Source organism: Orycteropus afer, unplaced genomic scaffold (genome assembly GCF_000298275.1).
Source record: "Orycteropus afer afer isolate SDZICR_OR568_19922 unplaced genomic scaffold, OryAfe1.0 scaffold00026, whole genome shotgun sequence".
In the NCBI taxonomy this organism is placed as follows: Eukaryota; Metazoa; Chordata; class Mammalia; order Tubulidentata; family Orycteropodidae; genus Orycteropus; species Orycteropus afer.
The window spans coordinates 12,559,874-12,569,305 of NW_006921613.1; positions in this window are offsets into that span (position 1 = coordinate 12,559,874).

The following is a 9,432-nucleotide window of genomic DNA, read 5'->3' on the forward strand; positions in this document are numbered from 1 at the left end:
GTGGGTTTGAACTGCCAGCCGTCTGGTTAGCAGGCAAGTGTCTTAGCCACTATGCTTCTATATATGAGCATATTTTAAGTTCCCTGTCTTTGGTTCTATGAAGGCCCAGAGTTATTTTCTGCTATAGGCACTTAATAGGAAACGTAGGGATATAAAATTAATCTATGCTTTGGGCCTGTGCAAATATTTAAAAAAATCAAAGGGGATAAACACACTCAGCCTTTGTCAAGCTGAAAAAAACAGAAGAAAAAAAATCCAAGCCTTGAGTTGCAATATTGAAAGATTATAAGGATAAAATATTGAATGATGCAGGAAACATACAAAGAAGATGGAAAGCATATAGAATCACTGTACCAAAAAGAAATGGTGGATGTTCAACCATTTCAGGAGGTAGCATATGACCAAGAACAAGTGATATTGAAAGAAGTCCAAGCTGCACTGAAGTAATTGATGAAAATTAAGCTTCCAGGAATTGACAGAATACCCATTGAGATATTTCAACAAATGGATGCAGTATGGAAGGTGTTCACTTGTTTATCCCAAGAAATATGGAAGATAGCTAACTGGTCAACCAACAGGAAGTGATCCATAACTATGCCCATTTCAAAGCAAGGTGATCCAAAAGAACATAGAAATTATTGAGCAATACCACTAACATCACACACAAGTAAAATTTTGCTGAAAATAATAAAAAAAAACAATTGTATGAGTATATGACAGGAAATTGCCAGAAATTCAAACTGGATTCAGAATAGGACATAAGAAAAGGGATATCATTGTTGATGTCAGATGGATCTTGGCTAAAAGGAAAGAATATAAGAAAGACGCTTACTTGTGTTTTATTGACTATGCAAAGGCATTTGACTATGAGGATCATAACAAATTACGGACAACATTGCGAAGAATGGGAATTCCAGAACACTTACTTGAGCTCATGGGGAACTTGTACATAGACTAAGAGTCAGTCATTCGACCAGAACAAGGGAATGCTGCATGGTTTACAATCAGGAAAGGTGTGTGTCTGTCTAGTATTGTTTCACCATAACACTTATTCAATATGTATGCTTAGCAAATAATTCAAGAAGCTTGACTATATGAAGAAAAATATGGCATCAGGATTAGAAAAAGATTCATTAACAACCTGCAATATGCAAATCTTGCTTACTGGAAGTGAAAATGACTTGCACTTACTGATGAAGATCAGAGACTACAGCCCTCAGTATGGTTGCATCTCAACATAAGACAAAAAATCATCACAATAAACAACATAATGAAAAATAGAGTAAAGATTGAAGTTGTCAAGGATTTCATTTTATTTGGAATCACAGTCATCACCCATGCAAACAGCAGTGTAACAGTCAAACAATGTATTGCATTGGTCAAATCTGCTGCAAAGGCCGTCTTTAAGGTGTTAAAGAGCAAAGATATCACTTTGAAGACTAAGGTGTGCCTGTTCCAAGCCATTGTCTTTTCAATAGCTTCATAAGTATCTGAGAGCTGGACAATAAATAAGAAAGACTGAAGAAGAATTGATGTATTTGAATTATGATGTTGGTAAATAATCTGAATGTACCATGAACTTCTAGAAGAATGAACAAATCTGTCTTGGAAGAAGTACAGCCAGAATGTTCCTTAGAAGCAAGAATGGTTAGACTTTGTCTCTCATACTTTGGTCATGTTATCAGGAGGGCCAAGTCTCTGGAGAAAGACATCATGCTTGGTTAAATAAAGGGTCAGAGAAAAAGGGGAAGACTCTCAACTTGATAGATAGACACAATGGCTACTACAATGGGCTCAAGTGAAGCATTAATTGTGAAGATGGCCCAGGACTGGTCAGGGTTTTGTTCTGTTATACATAAGGTTGCTATGAGTCAAAACTGACTCGAAGACGCCTAACATTTACAACATTTTCCAGGCCTAGACCTTCCAGCTAGGATAAAAGGAATCTGATGTCTACTTAATAATATAAAAGAAAACATTTGTGGCACAAATGGTTAATGTAGTCAGCTGCCAACCAAAAGGTTGGAGGTTCAAGTCCATCCAGAGGTGGCTTGGAAGAAAGGCCTGGCAATTTACTTCTGAAAAATCAGCCACTGAAAACTGAATGGAGCATAGTTCTGCTCTGACATACATGGAGTCACTACGAGTCAAGATCAACTGGTCGCCTGATCCTAAACACATCTTTTAAGATCTTCCCTCCTGGGATAGTTTGTAGTACCCCAGCCTGGCTGAGACTACCACATGTGAACAACTGATTTTTCATTAAGCAAGTTTTGTACTTAACTTTCACTTATTGAACATTTCATCCATTTAGTAGGCAATTAAGAGGTAGGTATCAAACAAAGCTAATGCATTTTATCTTCACAGCAACTCTGCTAATATTATTTATTACCCCATTTTGAAGATATGAGACTTCAACTTGCTCAGGGACATATAGGTGGTGTCTGGCCATCTAGTTGGAATACTCCAAAGTCCTTCTTTTGATTTCACCATACTGCCAATTGCACACTGTCTATGAGTGACAGATTTATTGTGATCTGGTGGGGTCTAATTCACCATTTCTATTTCTGGCCAAAGCAAAATTCATATTCAGTATGATCAAAATTCATATTCAGTATGATTAATAGTGGCTCAGGTGTGTATCACTTTAAGGAAAATCAATATACAGAAAACCATTTTTTTCTCCCTAACCAGATGTATCAACAGAATTCATAAGAAGATATCACTAAAGGTCATATTTCGCTAAGATATCTAACATACAATTTGAGTTCTAAAACTGTGATTGATTGATGCAGATTTTTGTATTATATTTATTACTTGAACAAACCTAGTATAAGATAGTACATAGTCAATAAAACAGACACCACTTAATGGAAGAAAAAAAATGTGTTAGCTTTAAAAATACATCAGAATAACCAGAAACATAATTACTGATAATTGTATTAAGTGTCAAGACAAAAATACATAACTAGGCTAGGCTTTAAAAAAAAAAAAAAAAAAAAAGAGGGAGAGATAAGATTAAGGGATATCACAGTCTACCCATCTCTGATTTTTATTTGGCTTAGTTTTTTAAGACAAAGTCACCCTCAGAACATTGATAAAAATATTGCTTATAATCAATGGACACAGGTTTGTTTGTTGGACCTATAGCTTGGGTCATAGGACTCAGGGATGGCAGAAAGGGGGAATGACATTACTATGTGCAGCTAGTGTCAAGAGACATTTCATGTCCCAATGAATATTTGTATGATCTGAATGAGTTTGAAAATTTGCTACAAAAGATATTCCTTTCATTGGGAATGGAAGGGAACCATCTTTCAAAGATGATGACATGCCCTTGTCATATTCACACGTTTTGGGTCACAGATTTTACCAATTACTGCATAACCTTTAGTACTTTTATCCCAAATCATTTTTTTTTCTTTCTTATTTACACCTTAGGGCAGAGGTGGGAGGGTAGTGTCCTTCTTTCCATGTGGCCTTAGCCCAGGAAGCCCTTTCATTGGTGGGACAGGACCATAATGAAGGAGCCAGAAAACGTAGCTGAATGTATGGATTCCCAGAACAGGCCACGTTCTGTCGTGCACTTTGAAATCACAGAATTTATTTATGTTCTCTCTCTCCTTTCTGTGGTCAATGACACAGGTCAAAGGCATTTAATCAAACCCTTGTAGAGAGATGGGTCCCATCACCATGCAGTGCGACGATCTAATTTGTCTTCTGTCAAAGAATGTATTTTGGGAACAGAGCCGAATATGATAAGTGTGATGTCTTTTTGCGGTCACTGCTGAAATATGTGCATGGCAATGATTTGCTAGGCTCATTATTTCATCTGTCTCTGGGTAAATATTGAAATTGTTGTTAGAGGGGATGCTAAATACTGAGGAAACATGGGAAGATGTTTTCTCTTTTCTACTTTAAGTTTAGCTAGTTAAAGCAAAAATTACCTTCTGACCTCTAAACCAGAATAATTGATGACCAAGAAGGCAATGCAATGATGATGGAAAGGACTACAGGCCAAGTGCCTCATTGGTGTTGGAGTAATAATGATGCAAATGAAGCTTATGGTTAAAAAAAAGAAGAAGAAGAAGAAAGATACGTGTGTGTGTGTGTGTGTGGGGGGGGGGACTCCTCCTGCCAGCAGGTGGTGCGACAAGTCATAATTCTTGGCTACTTTAGGTTTTATGGACTGCTTGCTAAATGCTTTGTCAATTTATTTAAGTGGTGTAATTTAATTTCTTCTGCTGCATCACATGGCGGTTTAATAAAGAACTCATATTCTGGATGAACAGCTCATTTGTTAATGCTTCTAACAATTTCCAGGCACCCTCTGTTGAACCCTCATCCTCCTCACACCAAAAGGAAGGCAGAAGCTTGGCTCCATGTATTAAACAAGTGCAGATACAGACCTAGTTTCTGAAATAGACCTTTGGTCTAAGACTTAAATCCGGATTTATAAAGTAAAAAGATAGAATGTTGTCCATGTCAAGATACCAGGGAAAAATCTGTTTGGTCCCACGTGGGATCTTTTCCTTTAAATTAATTTCAAGTGTTTACCATATGGCAAAGCCCTGGTCAGTGCTCATGCATTCCCCTATGTAGAATTTCCTTCATTTTCTATGCCAAAGGAGATTTGAGGAGGAAATAATGCATGAGACAAGGAAGAGAAGTGAGAAACTCTCAAGGGACTTAGTAGAAATTTCACCTTTGAAAAAATACTATAGCCAGTAAGATGTTTCTTCGAATTTAGAGAAGTTTCTGTTTAATCTCGAACCTCAGACCCTAAAGCTAGATTTCCAATGCAAATAAGAGAATTGGGGCACTTGTTTGGAGTGATTAGAGAAGAGAAAACCATTTTGCTGGGATTTCCCCTCCACACATGTACCAGAAGTTTCCTGAATTGTCCATATAGAATATTTAATTTTCTGCATTGCCTTTTCTAAAAATGCCCAGAACAACACTTTCCTCTACTGCTTGACAGCAGAATTATTGATGTAAACTAGTATGCCCGATTCACAGATGTAGAAACTAAGGCATAAATATTAACTTGGCCTTTGAAAAGTAAAGTCAAAAGGAATCTTTAGTAATAGTTCAAAACTCTCATATTTTTGTAGAGTTATCTATATGTACTATAGGCAAATTTATCTTTCTGGATGCAAATCTCAACCAATTAATTCTGTTTGATGGAGACACAAAATAAATTATTTTAAGGTGCATGACAAAGGGGAACACTTGAAATGGATTTTACAAAAAAAAAAAAAAAGCAGAAGTCACAAGTTAGTAAAGTATGTATATACCATGCCTGGCTCTCATATCATACTGATTTAGTCAGACTCTGTGGGTAGAATCTGAGCATTGACATTTATTAAAATTCTCCAAGCAATTCTAATGCCCAGCCAAGGCTGACACTGCTACTGTGGTATTAATCTCAATCTCTCTGTCTCTCAAAACAAATAACTACTAAACTACTAAAATATAATCCTGGTTAGTCAAGTATTTGAAAGCAGTGAAGAAGTGAAGTATAATGATGTCTTTTTTATTAAGTTCATATAAAGTTGTCTCAGTTTTATTGTTTGATATTAGTATGGAGTGAATCCATATGCACTGAGTATATTGTAGTGTTAATTATTTTAAATTATATAAATATATGCAATAAAATCACAACTATCGGGCATAGAAATATGCAATTTAGGAATTGTCAGCAGATGTTGGTATCCTTATATTTCCCTACGTATAATTTAGCTGTCCAATTACATTTGGTGGCATGTGTTGAATGGCTACAGACAGAATGATAGTGCAGCATATGAGTGTAATCAGGTTCTCTGTGACCCACCAAGTAAGTACATATTAAGCAAAGAGAGCTTTCCCAAGGGCAGAGTGGCCTCTCACTAGTCAAAGCCTACTCTCTCCACCAGAAGGTCAATCCTTCTGATTGGTATAAGTTCCTGTTCATGAACATGACTTCACAAAAATCAGAAAAGCTAGCAGGATTGTAACACCAAAAGAAATATTGACTGGGAAGAGGATTTGCACTTATTATTCATGGGTCAAGTGTCAGACTTTGAAAAACTATTCTTTAAGTAGCCATACTTGGTGATGTCAAAAAGTTCCATGGGTAGCAATAGTGTGCTGCCTTTACTCATGGAAGAAAGAAGGAAAAAAAAAAAAAAAAAAAAGGCTTGAGCCACTATGACAATCACTCATACCACCATCTGTGAGCCTGCTGCTCTATGGGAGAAAAATAACAGGCTATAAACACATGATTTACCTGCAAAAGCTTTAAAACAGCAATTTCAAGCCTTACAGAGATAGCTCTATCTTTTATTTAAACAGCCGTTTTGTTTCCAAGAAACTACAAGCGATTCATAGACACAGTTGCACCCCAAGTTTCATAAGGGATATAACCCTCAGAAATAATATTCAACTTAAATCACTTAGGTGAGAGCATTAAAATTCTCTTAAATAAATCCTGACAGCATCATTTACTCATCATATTTCATAAAGCAAGATATTTAAATACAAAATACCTCAGTGACATTAATAGTTCTATTGAGATGTTTATTATGAGTTATAATCTGATGAAGTTACAAATTAATAACTCCCTAATTAATTTTTTATAGAAATGACAGCAATTTTTTTTTTTTTTTTTTTGCTGAATTTTCTGGCTTTACAGATAAGTGGTGTAAGATATGCAGTCTTCAGCAGGGAGTAAGGGCAAGTCTTGGGTGAATAAACCTTATAAGGGTGGAAAATATGGGATAGAAAGGGATATGGGGATGACGAGAGGCTTAAAAAAGGAGAACAGAGTTTTGGTCTTAGACTTGGTCTTAGTTCCAGTCCCACAATTTACTAGCTGTGAAAACTTGAGCAAGTTTCTTAATCTTTATGATAGCCAGGTTTTTCATGTAAAAAACAGTAATAAATGATCTCAGGAGATTGTTTAAGGAGATAAGTTAAAATAATGCATAGAAAATGATGTGCAAAGTGCACAGAAAGCATACAAAAAAATGGCAAAACCAGTAATTTTTGTAATTATTAATAGCTGGACTTCCCTACTTGGAGGAATCAGTAATTTGGAAGAATAAGTAAGTTTCATTAAATAAATAAATTTTGCTCTTACAAAACGCAGCATATAGTAGAAAGAATTGTCAACATAAAAAGCAGTTCAGCTACAAACCTACTTGGAACATCTACTCTGGGACTTTTAATTTCCAGCTCATATTTAAGGCCACTATCTTCTCAGTCCACAGTGTAACTCTCCTGGCCTATAGTCACAAAGGCCACTCATATATCAGATAGCACTTTAAGAGGTTAATATCAATCTCTTTGAGGTGTTTCTCGGGTTCTCCCAAAGTAAATTTTCCACACAGCTTATAATCTATATTATAGGTCAGTCATTGATAAACGTTTTGTCTATCCCTTTTCATATTTTGTAGTAACATAAAGGCAAAAACATACTTGTATTGACTTCATTGAGAATACTACCTTACTTAACAATTCTAGACATTTATAACCCAGAAGGACTGACTCCTGGGATTCCTCATTCTCAAATAAGGTACCAGAAAGGGCCTTCTTTTCTCATCCAATGATTTCCTGCTTAGTTACCTTAAGACAAGAATTCGATAATTAGATGTAGTTATCAAAATGGGCAGCAGTAGGAATCCAGGTAAGGGGAGGTTGGAGAGGTTTCCAACAGCTAAGGGAGACAATCTTGTCTGTCAGTTTGTCCTACTGTTGTTGTGAGTCTTGAGGCTGTGCCACTGGTATTTCAAACCCAGCGGTCTGCACATGGTGCACAGGTATCAGTGTGGCTTGCAGACTGAGACAGACTGGAAAGAAGGAAGAGGTCATCCACTTCTCAAAGAATTGGCCAGGGAAAACCTTATGAATAGCAGAGAAACACTGTCTGATACAATACCGTGCAAATTTATGAATAGTCCAGAAACATTGTCCCATACAGAAGAGGAGGATGAGTCACTTAGGTTAGGAGGCTCTCAAAATAGGACTGGGAAAGAGCTGAATCATCAGAGTAAAACCAGCCTTACTCATATGGATAAGGTAAAGCTTTTGAGACCTCCATTTGCTGATGTGAGCACCACTCAAATTGAGGAGAAATAGCTGCAAACATCCATTAATAATTGGAACATGGAATCTACAAAGTATGAATCTAAGAAAATTGGAAATTGTCAAAAATGAAATGAAATTCATAAAGATTGATATCCTAGGCATTAGTGAGCTGACATAGACTGGTTTTGGCCATTTTGAATCAGATAACCATATGATTTACTATTTTGGGAATGACAATTGAAAGGAATGGCATGACATTCATCATCACAAAGGATGCTTCAAGATCTGTCCTGAAGTACAATGCTGTCAATGATAGGATAATATCCATATGCCTAAAAGGAAGACCAGTTGATATGAATATTATTCAAATTTACGCACATACCACCAAAATCAAAGATGAGGAAATTGATGATTTTTATCAACTTCTGCAGTCTGAAACTGACCGAACAAGCAATCAAGATGTGCTAATTATCACAGGTGACTGGAATGCAAAAGTTGGAAACAAAGAAGAATCACTGGTAGTTGAAAAATGTGGCCTTGGTGACAGAAATAATGCCTGGAAATTGCATGGTAGAATTTTGCAAGACCAATGACTTACTCATTGCAAATACCTTTCTTCAACAACACAAATGGTGGCTATACATGCGGACTTCACCAGATGGAAAACACAGAATCAGATTGACTACATCTGTGGCAAGAGGTGATGCCAGGCTCAATATCTTCAGCCAGAACAAGGCCAGGAGCTGATTGTGGAACAGACCATCAATTGCTCATATGCAAGTTCAACTTGAAGTTAAAGACAATTAAAACAAGTCCATAAGAGCCAAAATATGATCTTGAATATATTCCTTCTGAATTTAGAGACTATCTAAAGAACAGATTTGATGCTTGGAACACTAATGGCCAAAAACCAGAATTGTGGGATGACATCAAGAACATCATCCATGAAGAAAGAAAAGGTCACTAAAAAGATGAGAAAAGAAGAGAAGAACAAAATGGATGCCAGAAGAGACTCTGAAACTTGCCCTTGAATGGAGACTAGCTAAAGCAAATGGAAGAAATGACAAGATAAAAAAGCTGAACCAAAGATTTCAAAGAGCAGCTCAAGAAGACAAAGCCAATTACTATAATGAAATGTGCAAAGACTTGGAGTTAGAAAACCAAAAAGGAAGAACATGCTCAGCATCTCTCAAGCTGAAAGAATTGAGGAAAAAAAAAATTAAGCCTCGAGTTGCAATATTGAAAAATTCTATGGGCAAAATATTGAATGATGCAGGAAACATCAAAAGAAGATGAAAAGAATACACAGAGTCACTGTACCAAAAAGAACTGGTCAATCTTCATCCATTTCAGGAGGTGACATAT